Source organism: Tachysurus fulvidraco, chromosome 10 (assembly GCF_022655615.1).
Source record: "Tachysurus fulvidraco isolate hzauxx_2018 chromosome 10, HZAU_PFXX_2.0, whole genome shotgun sequence".
NCBI lineage: Eukaryota > Metazoa > Chordata > Actinopteri > Siluriformes > Bagridae > Tachysurus > Tachysurus fulvidraco.
The window spans coordinates 15,298,636-15,314,616 of record NC_062527.1 but is presented as its reverse complement, the minus strand read 5'-3'; the positions used below and the strand labels follow the sequence as shown (position 1 = coordinate 15,314,616).

Below are 15,981 nucleotides of genomic sequence, written 5' to 3'. Positions count from 1 at the left end.
GTGAAAACCCCCTATTTTTATGATTTTCGCCTATATGACATACCCAACAAAAAGTGGTACAGCTCCCACATACTTTAACACACAGGGGAGGTCTCATTGGAAAGAAGAGATTCAGATACAAGTGTCAGATTGTTTCTAGTTTCTAGTTTCAGATACAAGTGTCAGATTGATTCTAGGTCTTACTGGCACACTGTTACAGAGGCTAGAATGGAAGGTTTTGATTTTGAAGGTTGAGATTTTTTCTGATAAACTGATTAATCTTATTTCTCTGGAACATGATAGGTAACATTTAACAACTGAGGGTCATAGCCACATGTCTTGGCTTTCACCAAAAAAAAATCAAGTCAAAAGACCCAAAAATGGCTTCACTAAAAATATTTTTCTACGGACATGTCCGTCCGGTCATGTGTTTCTTGTGTACTTGTTTACTGTATAACTTTGAATTAAAAGACTGCATGCTCAGTGTAAAAGGCCTAAAACAAACAGAGCCTCTCTGTCTACAAGTCCGCTGTGAAAAAAGGCCTGTAACCTGACACCCTGAGCTGTGTGAGTGTGAAAAAGTCGAGGATTGTGCAATAAATCCTTTGCGCACCTTTTTTGCGCAGAGTGAGGCTTAGGAGACGTGGCATGTGGCATACCGTTGGAATCGTCTCTTTATTGGCTAAAGAGCTGTAGAGGTCCCGGACTACTTCATTGCTATTGGAAGGAACAATTGTCAGTCAAAGCGGGTTCCCAAAAATGATGTCATGACATCATTGGCTTCTCAGCCGTCTATCTCTGCAATACAAGCGTCGATTGGCTCAAGTGAGGGCTTGTTTGATTCGTTAGGCCCTGGGCTATAAATATGACGTAAATTTAGAATTTTTGAAACCCCCCAATGAGACGTTAGAGCCGAAACAAAGATGGCGGCGCACTACTGTTTCCAGTTTTTCGGAATATTTGCGAGGCAACCAAAGCGTTTTGGATTAAAAGGCTTACAGATTCCAGTTCATTGGACCTTTGGGGATTTTTGTGAAGCATTTGTTTTGGAAAATATTACCCCAGTGCAGAAAGGGAAGCGTCTAAAGGTAAGGGAACAACTGGTCTAGCGCCACCTAGGTCAGTTCACCACCAATATTGTTTCAAACAGTATGATGGCTATAAATCATATTATGCTTTGTGTGTGGGCTTAAAAAAATCTTGAGAATCTAAGCTTTACTAGAAAGATAAGTTTAACCGTGTATTTAGAGGATTTAATGCTTAAAAGTTACAATGAAGTTGATGCAGCTTCAGCCCCTAGCGGTAGTGTTCCACATATGGAACGGTGTTCAGCATCAGACTTGTTTTTATTATGTTTTTTCTGGCTGCTTCAATATAACCATCAACGTTTTTTCAGTGTAAACTTTAGGATGCATTCAAACCCCAAGAGACCAACCTCTTAGGTTTTTTTGAAAAATGGCTGGTTCTCGTACATCTGAAAATTTGATTTGAAAAATGGCAATAAAAAAAGACTACTCAAACCTGGCAACATTAACAATTAAAAAAAGAGAAATTAAGTGTTGACAATGTTTTTATGTCGTACATTCAGTATCTTTCTTGAGCTGTGGTATTACTAATGGGAAGGTCATGAGTTCAAGGCTGTTAATCCTCAACTGCTAAGTTATATACATAAATTTCTCTTCTCTTTCTCTCTTTATTTGTTTGTCCAAATATCCAGAACACCACCTGTCAGTTTAGCAGCAGCCTCCAACCCAAATCTGCAGCTGAGACATCAGGATTGTACAGTATCAGGCCCTCAATGCAACTGAAATGCGCTATAAGTGGAACCAGAGCGATACCATGCCTCTCAGACGATGTGGTCCACACTGGAAGGTGATTGCTTCACATGAATTTAAACAATAAGGAAAATGCACCAGGTTTCAGATCAAACACATACGAGCTTAAAAGCTAGTTTATAAATGCAGTTTGTTTGTTCCAGCAAAAAACACTGTTTGGGACACAATCTGGCATTTTGAATAAATTTAGAAGTGTAAACTGATCTTTGATCAACGGTTTATCATCCTTTGGTGCATCTTGTTGATTTGTTCATTGTGTTGAGAAAAAAAAAACCCCAACAAACAATAAAAGATGAGGTACAGTAGCTCAGTCTGAAACTTGTAAACTAATACTGAATATCAGGTCATAATAGAAGTGCAGCTGAGTTACATCTTTCACAAAGGTTTCCAGCTGAAGTTTCCAGCTGAACAATTAAAGCATGACTGATCAAGAGTTTTGCAGGATTCTCCAGGATTTGTCTAATCAAACGTTGCTTGTGTGTGAAGTTGTGTTGGATTAAGATGTCAGTGTGGCACTCTTGAAGTGGCTCCTCTGTTGGTACCTTTGGGGAAAGTTGCTGCATTTATCTGCTGCCCTGAATAACAAGGATAGTGTGACATCGTCATTAATTTCAACATCAATAACAGCACAGCTCGATCTGTGGCTTTGTTCCCAGAGTCCTCATTAAGAACAATACTGTTTTATATACACATGAAGGTGGGAGAGATGAAAAAGCTGCTTTTTCTCGGTTAATTAACATCATACTTTGTGTTAAGGGAGGCTTAGACTACTCTCATGCTCCAAAACACAGGATCACACAAGCATGTAAAAAGCTTCAATATTACAACGAGGGTTGCCAGGTTATATCAGTATCACACAAACACTCAAACATTACAACCATCAATTCTTGTAATATTTTAATATATATTAAAATGTATGTACTGTAAAATAGATATACTGTAAAATGTACTGTATGTATGATACATTTGAATGAAAATAGTAATAAAAGCTCTCACACTGTTTTTTGGATAGGCATCACGTCCACCATGACCAACCTTTATTTTTTTACTAAAATTCAGTGGTGATAAATTCAAACCTGGCAACCCCATGAAACATGGCATCTTTCTCTCTAGGTGAAATGTTAATTAACGTTTGTATATTTAGCAGAACGTTCAGTTTAGCAGAAGAAGGGGTTGATTATTCTGCTCCAGTTTTCTCCCCTCTGTGTGGATCTGTAGTTCCTTCCCTGAAAGTCAAACAGATGGTGAAAGACAGACACAAAAACACGCAGGTTGACTTGCATTTTAATCTGCATGTCTTCATAAAAATGTTAAGTTATATAAATTTATTTTGTCTATTTAGATCCTGACCTCTCTATCTGGACTCTAAGCTAATGCATATACGGTGATTATTAATGCTAGGCTTGTAACAGATTGTAGATTTATCCCTATAGCTTATTGAGCTGAAAGCAAATAGAATGTAAATCTCAGGGCAAAAAATACACAAAACAAAGAATTATTTCTCACTGCATGAACTAAGCTGTTTTTAAGCCAAAAGGGGACAGAAAAACAGTAAACACAAAACTATACCCAGAACTTTTTACACACACACACACACACACACACACAAATTAGTTCCAGCATTTATCAGTAATTAAAAGTTTATAAGTTTTAATTTTTAAGTTTATTTAGATTTTCCATCCTATTGAGCATTTCAATGGATCAACAATAAACAGAACTTTTACTTATTTGTATTCAGTAACCACCTCATCCTGATTAGGATTGCACTAATTTAGAGTCCATCCTGAAAACACTAGCTGCGGGAATTCACCCTTAATTCACCACTCGCAGGACCTCATACAGAATCATGCATACCTTCACCTTCACACTCATTCACATCGATGACCAATTTAGCAGAACCAATCCATCTGCCTATCCTTTTTTTTTTTTTTTAGATGGTGGGAGACAACCATACATATAGAACTCCTCAAACAAAGTAACCCAAGCTCCAGCTCAACCTTGGAGTTGTGAGGCACAAATGCTGTATATCACATACTAATCATCAGTAGGTGTTTTCAGCAGGATCTAATTAGAAAAGCAAAGGTTTATATAAAGTAATGAAGTCATTGTTAGTGGTCAAAGTGCTGTGATGGTTTATCTTTGTGCTTGTTTCAACAGACTACTAGTATGTAATATATATTGCTTAAACCAGAGGGATAATCATGCCTTTAGGCTAGACCTTGTTTCTAGCCATCCTGTATAAATAATGAAATTGATCCTGTGGGATATGTTTTGGTAGTTTCTTCAGGGAAATCTGTGTAAACAATCGTAGTATCAAGACAGATTTTGCATACTGCATATCTTGTTTTCCAGAGACTCTTGGTGTGCTGACCTAAAATGCAAATTAATTCTGACCCAAACTGTTTCCAGGTCACTGAAAAACCAAATACACATCGAGCACCAGAATTCTTCACCAAACCCAAAGACACAGCAGTCATTGACATCGATATTTAAGTAACTGTATTTTGGCTGAAGAACAAGCTTTCTGTAATATTGTATGAGTAGATTAGGCTTTTTGTGAGTTTCACAGATAAGACACAGTACAAGTGACAGATCTGGAATAAACAGTACATCAGTGCATCATGGGTATTTTCACTCCATCATGGGAGTGATGTCTTTGATAAAGAGGATCAAATCTCAATGAAGAGAAAGGCGTAATGCCCTGACATTCGAATGAAAACAGAAAATAGTAGACAGAGTCAGAAAATATGTTCAAAACAATGAATAGAGCAAAATGCAAACAAACACTGCCATTTCATTTGGGTTCACACTGGTCTGTCTACTAGTTCAGTATTCTAATGATTAAATGCCAGCTTTTGTCACACCTTTTTATAGTTTATTTGCATGGATGACATAAGGTAGAAATGGGACTATGAAAGAGATTTAGCCTGCAGATAATGAGACACTGCATCAAAAAGTGTAGCGGTCAAAGCTATTTGAATGATGTTTACTTCTACTGGTAAAGCATTAGGCCTTTTTATTTAAAAAAAAGTTATAAACAATTATAACATTATTTAATGGTGTTATTTTGAAATGCTTCTGAAAACTGTTACAGCACAATTTTGCAATGCTCAGTGTCTTATATAGTTTATCCTATGGGTTTTACCCCAATTAGGTCACCTACCAATTCCCACCCCTGGCCCATCTCAGCCAACTGTAATCTTTCAGGACAACATAACAGACTCATAGAAAATAGCCAAATACCCTATTTTACATACTTGAGCACAGATGTCCACAATTGGTCATCCGTCCCAGAGAGCATGGTTCATGGCCAAGGATTGACAGCAGCCCGGTCAAGATTTAAACCTGCAATCTCTTATAAACCAGTTTAAATTTGAAAGGCAACTCACAAGACAAATGCGATTCCACCAGTGCAAGTGAGGTTGTTTAACGGAATGTAGAAAGTTAACTTAGCATAGCACAGTGCAGTAAATAAGACAAAATTCTGCTTCATGTACTTCATCTCAGCATACACTTGTAACTTTTTTTGCATCGTGTAAATCTTTCTAACTCGAAAAGAAAATCATTAACTTAGTCTTAGTCGTTTATCAGGCACTGTTTAAGTGAATAATTGAAAGCAATTTAAAGCAATAAACTCATTCCTGTTGGTATGATGGTATGATGTCTTGGTGGTTAGCATGTTTGTCTCACATCTCCAGGGCTGTGGGTTGGATTCCTGTGTGTGTGTCTGTGCCTGTGTCTGTGGAGTTTGCATGTTCTCCCTGTACCTCCAAAGGTTTTCTCTGGTTTCCTCCCCAGTCCAAAGACATGCTGATTGGCATCTCTAAATTGTCAGTGGTGTGTGATTGTGTCCTGAGATAGACTGGAATTCACTTAGGATAGTCTACACCTTCCCTGTGATCCAGTGGGATAAGTGGTTTATCATAAAAAATAAGTCTTACATTGTTACATTTGCAGATTGTGTTAAAGACACAGATGACTGAGTGAATTAGTTACCTAATACAGGATTATCCTTTTTTTTTTTTTAACGCTAGTCCAATAAATTAGCTCAATGTGTATTTCTGTCTCATGCCAGGTTCACTGCTGTGTGAATGGATTTATATGCTTTGGCTAGAAGTTGGATATTTTTGTTGATGTAGGAGCAATTCCACCTACTTCAGTGCTAAATTAAGCCATTCTAATAAGTAAGGTAAAAACAGCTAAAAACAGTAAAACGATTGGATTTTTGTGTGCAGTGACTACCAAGCTGATGTCCTTCAATTTAAGCCGTATGTAGTAACACCATGTAATGCCCATTAATCTCAACCTCGTGGGAATATTTTTTTCCTTTAACCTTTTCTTCTATTTTTTTCTTTTACTGCTTTTCCAACTCCTACCTCTCTTAGATCTATCTTTCTGTCTATCGAACATTATTTTGGCTCCTTTTCCCCATATTCATGTATTTGTCTAATTTATCCCTTGCCTGCATTGGTGGTGTAGCTCTCTGTCTCTCTCTCTCTCTCTCTCTTTCTGTTGTTCTCTTCTTTCCTCTCCTCTTTTCTTTTCTGTATCCTTTCAACTCTCTCATCCTTTTTGTCTCTCTGTGTCCCTTGAAAGCTGCTCTTTATCTCTCTTTGCTGTGACAATGTTCTGGTCTCTTCCCCTCTTCAATGCTAATGAATGGTTCGATTACAGCACGTTATCTGGGTCTTTCTCTTTCCCAGGCGCCTTCCCCGTCTCTCGTATTTCTCCAAATTGATTAACCTGAGCCAATTACAAAATGTAGAATGCAAAATGCACAGCTACTGGCTACAAATCCAGTAGATCCCACTAGAAGAACTGCTATTTCTGCAGGTTTTTTGTTTATTTATTTATTTTTTGACTCACATATTCAGTACATGCATAGGATAGAGGGATTAAATATCAATGAATGTGTGGGAGGACAAAGAGACTGAGTGTCTTTCAGTGCACTGTCATGGTGTGACTATCTTAAACTAATGCTCAGCCATCTATTATTCACATGATCAGATTTCAGCAATCCCCACTCTGCCTCTGCTGGTATCACTCCTGGCTGAACAGCGTTTATACCTTTAGACATTTTATAACCCGACTTATATTCCTCCAAGCTACCAGATCTATTTTTGCTTTATTTTGGAATAAAAGCTGGTAATAAACCCCAAAACTATAATATTTACAACATTTGGCAGATGCCCTTATTCAGAGTGACACGTTTGTTTGTTTTATGTTATCCAACTGAGCAATTGAGGGATAACTGCTTTGCTAAGTGGCAGCTTGGTGTACCTGCTGTAGGACATAAACTCATAACCTTCCAATTGATAGTACATACTACCTTAACCATTATGCTACCACATCCCAAGAACACTCTAACACAATAAAATCAACACAATGTTGTAGTGTAAATTTCTCCTTTTGACTTAACTTTTACTTTTAAACTGTTCAAATGCCTTCTTATCCCATGTGTAGAATAACTGTGGACTATACAGATCCCTGGTCTATGTTGTAGTGTAGTTGTGAGCCCTCTGACAAAGACTTAACTTTGGTGGTGTAGTGTTCTCTCTCTCTCTCACTCTCTCACTCTCACTCTCTCATCAGATTAAAGGTCCGTAAACCATTCAAATGTTTGTGTTTAATTGTGAAATCATAATTAAAAGTACAACATTTAGAATATTATGCTAATAATAAAATGATCAGTATCAATTTTAAGGTTTTCATAAGTAACATTATTTATACCGTTCAGTCATAACATTAAAACCACTGGTGGATGCTATGAAGAACATTGATTATCTTGTTACTATGGCACCTGATAAAGGGTGGGATATATTAGGCAGCAAGTAAACAATCAGTTCTCGAAACTGATAATCTTTTACACCCCTTCATAGAAACAGTAATCCCTAATGGTAGTAGCCACGTTTAGCAGAATAATGCTTCTACCACAGTGCAGAAAACGGTTCAGACATGGTCAGAGGAACATCATGAAGTGGTGGCAATGTTGATTTTGGCCTCTAGATTGCCCAGATCTCATCCGATCGAGCATTTGTGGATTTTCCTGGACAAACAAGTCTGATCCATGAACAAGCTCCATCTCACAACTTTCAGGACTTAAACGATCTGCTGCTAACATCTTTGTGCCAGATTCCACAGCACACCTTCAGAGGTTTTGCGGATGCTTTGACGGGTCAGAGCTGTTTTGTTGACACAAAGGGGAATTACACAATATTTGGCAATTTAAAGTGGCTGAACAGTGTATATGATTATTTAGAATTAACAATCCATGAACTGCAGCAACAACAGGCATTAATAAATAACAACGAATAATTCAATATTGTTTGGTTTATGAAAAAAATCTACCCAGACATTATTTAACTATCACTTTAGCCGGCAAAATTCCAGAGTAAGACGGGATGATGTCTTCCAATATTTACACCTGCAGCCCTGACTTGGTAGCATGCAATAAATTATGCAATTAATTGAATCAAGAAATATAATTAGCTCCTGAACCTGTCACTTGACTGATTCAGTTTTCTTTTTTGCTTTTTCTCCCTGTTGTTTTTCGCCTTTCCTTTTCTGCTTTCTAGAGACTCCTGCTCTGTCACTGACTTCACACAGGATCTTTATGTGCTCATATGAGATTAGGGTTTGTTAATTAGCCATCTGGATTCCATTCTGTGTCTAAACTTATGTCAGAGAGAGAAAGAGAAAGCGAGTTTGTCAGGTTATTTTGCTACACTGCCATGTCATTTATGTAATTAAATTAATGCATGATTTTATTAGAGGCTTCCATCCTAATTATCGAACATGAAACAAAAATCAAGTCCTGTTATATTTAATATGATTGAAGTCATTTAATACTTTTATCTACCTGTGAAATTTCAGAGTGTGAGTTTACAACAGCTTTGACATGGACATCAAAGATTATCTTGTTCAGGTCAGGATTAAAGTATTTATTAAATCTCTTCCCAGCATCAACATGGAATACAGTGACAAAGAGAAATAAAAAAAAATGTCTAGAAACAGAATATTTGAGAAACCAGTGATCCTGACCGTGTCTGCTCTTCGGACCTGCCTGATCTTTTCTGATGCCCTACTTCTGCTTGGTGTCTCATCACTCATCAGGCCACTTTCTGCTGCTGAGCATGAACCAGCATAGACAGCATGGAGATACATAAGATTAGAGATCATGGAAATGACTTTGGACTGCAATTGCCATGATCTGTTTTGCACTGAAGTCTCCAGCAGAGAGCTTCATGTTAAAACTATAATGAACTCCGAAATTATTTTATGTGGATGCTCTCATTCATAAGTTACTCAAAAGCTCCTGGTTACATAATTGCGCTTGGCTATACAGTGTACGGTATCGCCAAGTGCAAGTTCTCTTATGGATTCTTCCTCATATCGTCTCAGGATAATTTTATATTTATATTCAGACTTTTTACAGTATGTTCCTGTAAAGCTGCTTTGTGACAATGTCCATCATAAAAAGGGACATAGCATTAAAATGTAATTAAATTGAAAGTTTTTGTCTACTGGATAATCATAGATGCATCCTTTGAAGCAGTTAGAACATTTTAGTGATTGATTTAATGATTGGAATTCAACAGCAAAAATATTTGTTCCTTCTCCGAAAATATCTGTATTACTGTTTCTAATTAAATCTACGAAGTTGACGGAGTTAGTAATTTGACAGCATGTAAGAAATGAATGAAATAGACCAAATTAGAGGGTGTATGAAAATTCAGAAACGGGTAGGAATACATACAGTATGTTGAGCAAATACGTCAATCTGAAATCTGCATAACACGTGCTGAGAAAAGCGTAGGTTTAAATAATAAATTCAGTTTTAGCTGTTTCTCACACTGGGCACATCCCGAGTGTGATTGTTCCTGGCACCCCACAGTGTTGTTCTGGTTTTAGGCTCACTTGATTTTATCAAATCCTGTTGTATTTGTATTCATCACAACACAATTTTACCTTTGGCTACAGTTGGCTATAATTTTATGTATGTATTATAGGGCACTCTTTAGCAGCAGACATGAAAGAACAGCACTGAGCCAGGGATGGGGTGCAAAGAACACACAGTGTAATTATTTAGCTTTGTGGAGTGGGCGTGAGGGTGTGAGAGAGAAGGAGAGAAAATGCAGCACTCAGGGAAAAGTCTACCCAGCTTGCTGGGAGTTGGGGTTGCGGCTGTGAATCCGCAGTAGGTCCAGGTGTCCATGGAGTCAGAAAGTGGAGTCGTGTGTCCCGGCTGATCTCCAGGGTGGCCATGGTGCGCTCCAGCAGGTCCAACAACTCCTTTGAGTTGGCGGGCCCTTTCAGTACCACAGCATTACTCTCCTTAGGACCAGTCTATGACCACCTTCCTTGGTGGTTAGCTGGTCATATTGTTGCCACTGCCTGACGATCTGTAGGACAGTAGCTCATCCATTTGGGACCGGGGCTTACTCACTGAGTTGTATTGCCGGCCTTGTTGACGGAAGCGGATGAGGATCTCCTGCTTCATCAGGTCATACTTTGCCAAGTCCTCAAGCTCCATGGGGTAGTAGGCCAGCTGTCCATCTCTGCTGACTAATTGGGCCAACCATGGGTCCAGGTGTCCAGGGACACAGAGATTCCAGCCGGCCGTGAGGGGAAAACGTTTTCCCAGGAGGGTGGCACAGGTTCAGCAGGCAGGTGGGAGTCAGCACATTAGTTCCTCAAGTGGGTTGCCCATTCTACATCCCTCTAACTGCTGAGCCTGGCTGTGTTTCCCAGCCAGAGGGTGAATGCCACAGCAGCACTCCTGATTGTTCCCTGCTTTTGGCAGGAGTTTGGTCGCCCCGCCTTGTACAATTTTCTTCCATTTGTAGCTTTTCAGGGGCAAAGAGCATTTTTTCTGCTTCGGCATCACAGTATTTATGTATTTATTTATTTATTTGTTTCTGTGGCAAATATTCCAACTCACAGATGAGCCCAAAAGTAGCCAAGTGTTCTTGCCTTGCTTAAAAGAGTGCTCTACACCACATCTCTAGTACACATGATTATCACAGAGCATGATTCCCAATATTGTATTATTATGGATTAAAAACCTTTGTTACACTCGAAGACTAATCTTAAGATAGACATGAGAGATCTAACCACAATTGTTTCTAGTCATTGACAAATCTTCAGAAATTGTTTTATTCTAAGCAGAGAGACAGTAGATCCCAGGGGGACTGGGTGAGAGAATACACCCTCAATGGCAAGCTAATCCATCACAGGGCACCATGTGCACACAGTCCTCAACACCTGGGGCAATTTGGCAATCTCCTACCTTCATGATTTTGAAAAGAGTACAGTATGAAAAAATCCCACATTAACAAATGGAACGTGAACAGAAATGCCTCTGTTCCTCACTAAAATTGTTTTTGTGTCAACACTGAGCTCCTAGATTAGGATAATTAGTAATTTGAGTATTTCTACTAATCCATCTGCAACCATGCCAAAACCAGGCATGTCTATAGTACGTTTCTTGTGAGGTAGAATTGTTAGCTGGTTGCTTATTTTCTGTCCTGGTTTGGAACAAAATGTCCATGTTGAATTTCTTTTGCTGGTTTTTATCTCTGAGCTATAATATAATAATGAAGAGCTGGAACAGATGGAGGGGAACAGAAAACAGAGGGAATGTGACCTACCGAGGCAAGCAGAAGAAGCAGAGCCAGATTGTGAACAGTGGGCGAGTGCTGGTGCAGATGTGGACGCTGCTCACCGAGTGACTGTGCTGCTGTGAATAAAATCTGCTAATGTTCTCATTGGACATGCTAGATGTGTCTGCTGATGAGAGATGGTGTGGCAAAAAGTCTCTCATTAGCCAGTTGTAAATTAGTGTGAAATTTCATGAGTATGTAAAAGAAGCTTTTAAGAACCGAGTCCGTTTGTTTCCACTTGTACGTCTTATTAATGCAATTTGGGGGGGAAACTGGGCAGTGATTAGACACACTGATGTTATGACTAGGGAATTTGTTTTGTGTGTTTTTGTTTATAATTATGTGCTTATGTGTTGGACTACAGAAAAGATTCCACATAGGCACTCTTTGCTCTAAAAAAGAAATTTGTCGTCTGAAAGGATAGAGCATAGTTTAGAAAAACCTTTGACTAAAGAAGTGTTCTTCCTTTAGTTTTTACTAAACATCATTTCTGGTATTTTCTCAGTACAGGAAACAGAAATGAACTCTTTTTTTTGTGTGTGTTAAACTTAGTGACCACCACCTGCAGTGCAAATATCTCCCACTGCTATTTTCACCATTGTCTCACTGATTGAAGGACGTAACACAGGACACAACTAACACTAACCCTAACGCTGTCAAAACATGAAACTGTGGCTACCAAATAAAAATTAGCTTGTGCATTTACTGAATATTTTACATGCATACTTAATACCTACTTACATTTATATGACTGTAATTTAATAGCAGAAAGTAATTTTAGGATTTTATTTACTGCCTGTATTAATGACATTGTGGCTGCAAATGAGTGTCCTGATCCATGACTCTGTCAGAAAACGGGATGTCTTCAGGGTGATAAAAATTCAGATCCAAGTGCAGGGATACCATAAAAGGGGGTTTATTAAGGGGGAAAAAACAAAAGGCTGGAAACACTAAGAACACGGAAACAGAATCAAAAACCCCAAGACACAAAACTAGAACAAATCAAATCACAGAAAACAAAACCGACACAGAGACAAGGACTCAACAAAAATTAGACACAAGACCACAGGATTGAATAGGGAAGGCAATTATTGAAACACAAGGAACAGGTGTACAAAGGTGGAAACAGATTAAGGATAGGGCGGTGCAACACACGATACACAAAATTAAAAACAAAAGCACATGGCACAAGACAAAACCTGCCCAAATGCCAAGGTCAAATAGTCAAAGCCATTCCTGACAGAATCACTCGGAGGTCTTGTTTTTACAGACTTTGAGAAGGTGGTGACAATTATCATATGAACAAGACATTTAACATTTAAACATATTTTATTTTCCATTTATATTTAATGTTTACTATCCAAATAGATTCATGATATATATCAAGTTTACACTTAAAACCGGGATTTTACACAAATCTTACTATATCAGAATGGCCTCAATTGTTCAAAAATAGACACACAATTTATTATTATTATTATTATTATTATTATTATTATTAAATATGGCAGCTCAAAATTAAGGTCCATTGTTCATTCCTGATCTTAGGTTACTGGTTGTCTGAATATGTGCATGTTCTCACAATGTCCACTGTTTTTTTTGCAGGTAGGTGAAAAAGACACTCATTTATCCCTATGTGAAGGAAGGGTATCTCATTCCAGGTTTATTTCTGCCTTATATCCAGTGTTCCCAGGATGAGTTCTGGATCCACACACACCACAACCCTGACCAGGATAAAGTGCTGCATCTAAGATGAATGAATGGCTAAACTGAAAGAATAGAAGAGCAGATTCTAAAAAATACTTAAGTAAATAAGGCGTCTCGGGCATCAAGGCAGGATACACCCTGGATAGAGTGCCAACCCATCGCAGGGCACACACACACTCTCTCACTCACTCACACACTAGGGACAATTTTCCAGAGATGCCAATGAACCTACCATGCATGTCTTTGGACCGGGGGAGGAAACCGGAGTACCCGGAGGAAATATATTCAGAATATATATGCATCTTTCTAGCACCATCTCTCTCTCTCTCGCTCTTTCTCTCTCCATCATCTCTATCATTTCTACACACACTTTTTTTTAAAAACACTGTCATCAATACAATACAACCAAGAGAGAGACACAGAGAGCAAGAGAGAGAGAGAGAGACTCATGAATCATGGAGGAGGGAGTAGAATTGGTGAGATGGTCAAATTGAGAGTTTGAAGACTGTGGTGTCTGCTTGATTTTATGCTGGTTGAAATGTCAGAAACTAAGCAAAAAATGGCAAGTACATTTGAAAAGGTAGAGAGAGAGAGGAGATATGGATGTGGATTCAGTGAGTGTATTAAACTGAGAGTAATCTAGTAAAAGGTAGAAAAGGAAAAAAGTAGATAGACAAAGAGAAAATAGTGTGTTACTGACAAATGAACAGATGTGTTGAACAGTAAAGAGCTGCAGGAGAAAGCGTAGTAGAAATAAAGTAAAAGGTCAAAGAGAATTAAAATTGAATTGGAAAAGATAAATGATGGACAGAAGGTTAGAGTGTAAAAGTATGACAAAGGAAGAGAGCTTCATAAATTGGGATGTGTATGGTATATGTTTGTGTCTGATTGAATAACATTTAAAATGTGCTTGAAACCTACAGTACTACAAAATCTCAAGTGAACCACTAAAAACTGAGTTTATTAGATAAACCTGCCTTTATCTTCATAGACTGGCCTTTAAATCATGTAACCCACCACACAAGACACTTTAATTGTCCACTATTTGTAGGAACAATTGCTGACCGGAACGTTTCTACTACATTCATCAACAGAGGGAGCATCATAGGAGCACCACTGAAGTAATCTCAACCTGAAACACTTCACCCCTGAGCCACAGAGCACATCATGTGTTTCATACGCTTTCTATTCAGCATCTTGAAGGTTGCTTTCTGAGGCATAGTCCAAATTAAGACATTTAGAAATACATCTTTTCTGACTCATTTCATCACTGAAAACATGCTTTTTTTTGTTGTTGTTGTTTGTTTGTTTTAATGCTTTCACCAAAGTGGATAAATTTGTGGTTAAATTCTGACCTTTTCTTTTCTATAAGGATCTGAACACTAAAGTAGGGACTTACCTGCTTAACAAGTGTGGCATTTGCAGGAAGCCTGGACAAGATAAGCAAATAAATAAAATCATTCTTACAGTAGGTTATTCTGTTGAAACATGTCTAGTAAAAGTGCGATGTCTATGTGGGCAGTATATTATGGGCAGAAAAAAAACATTGCAGATGATAATGTTTCAGGTTTTTTCCCATTTGGTGGGATATTACTGTACAGACCTTTTGCATTTTAAAATGCAATTTTCACATTGTCATGTGAATGAGGAAATATATTGCCTTGTTATCATTAACATATGATTTTTACATGACAGACCATACAGCAGGGTTTGTGTGTGTGTGTGTATGTGTGTGTGTGTGTTAGCTATGAAGTAAGCATTAAGTAATGTTGGGCCAAAAAAGTAATTTCTCTTCATTTCAAATAAACATAGTGTCAAATTTAAATAAAAAGCTCATAGGTTAGACAACTCGGTGCTCTCACAGAATGCTGTTTTCTATCACATGTGGATGGGAAATTTTTTGACTGAATTTGATTTTGTTTAATATCCTTTTATGTTTTACTTGTTGGTCTTTAACTGGAGAGCCTGGGAGAGGAATTGAGTACATGGATGAAGATGAAGGCCGTATGACTCTTACAGTTTATGTACCACTCCTCCACATGAATCTTTTCTGCTTTACTGACCACAATGAAGAAAAACACACACACACACACACACACACAGAGAGAGAGAGAGAGATCCTAGAAAGTAAATCCTATTAACATTGTCTGTAGAATGTGGTTTTTCTCATGTGATTTACTAGTACAAATATCATCTTTTTTCCTCTCCATTCTTTTGTTTTTTTGCTCTGCTTTCTTTTTAAAAATGTTTAACTTTTGTTGAACAGCAGAAAAAAAAAACACACTTTATTCCTACACAAATGAGATGTCTGTGGACAAGCATGCAGGGATGTGGTGTCAGTGACAGACATTGACCTTGATGTTAAAACATGTGACCCGGTTCTTTCCTGATTCACTTAACTCACTATAATGCTGTAATTTCTTCAAAATAAAAAAATCCAACAAGAAGAAGAGTACCTGGATGACGCACATATTCAGCTAAAAGAAATGAAGTGTGGAATGTTGGACGCTCAACACAGCTTTGCTTATGCAGTGGAAGAGAAGTGGGGATAAAAGGTGCTGAACTTGGATGAGAAAATATTTTAAAAGATGGCCATAAACACTCAGGGGACATCTTATAAATGTCTTTAAAATTAGCCCATGACATGATTTATTTTGCAATATTTTAAAATTTGACATTGATTACTAAATCTCTTATACTTACAGTTAGTTTAAAAAAAACAAAAACAAATCAGTAATTCACAAGTGAGCTTCCCTAAGTGAATCTGAAGATCAGATAATTGCATCAGCCATTTATAT

General features: G+C 37.9%; 1 long non-coding RNA gene across 1 annotated transcript; it reads left to right on the top strand.

Moving 5' to 3' along the window:
• The first annotated feature begins 1,005 nt into the window (after positions 1-1,005).
• Positions 1,006-15,611, top strand: LOC113654865. The gene is made up of 3 exons (XR_003443573.2): positions 1,006-1,067; positions 1,697-1,851; positions 13,161-15,611. It is a non-coding gene; the product is annotated as an uncharacterized LOC113654865 (long non-coding RNA).
• The last annotated feature ends 370 nt before the right edge of the window (positions 15,612-15,981 follow it).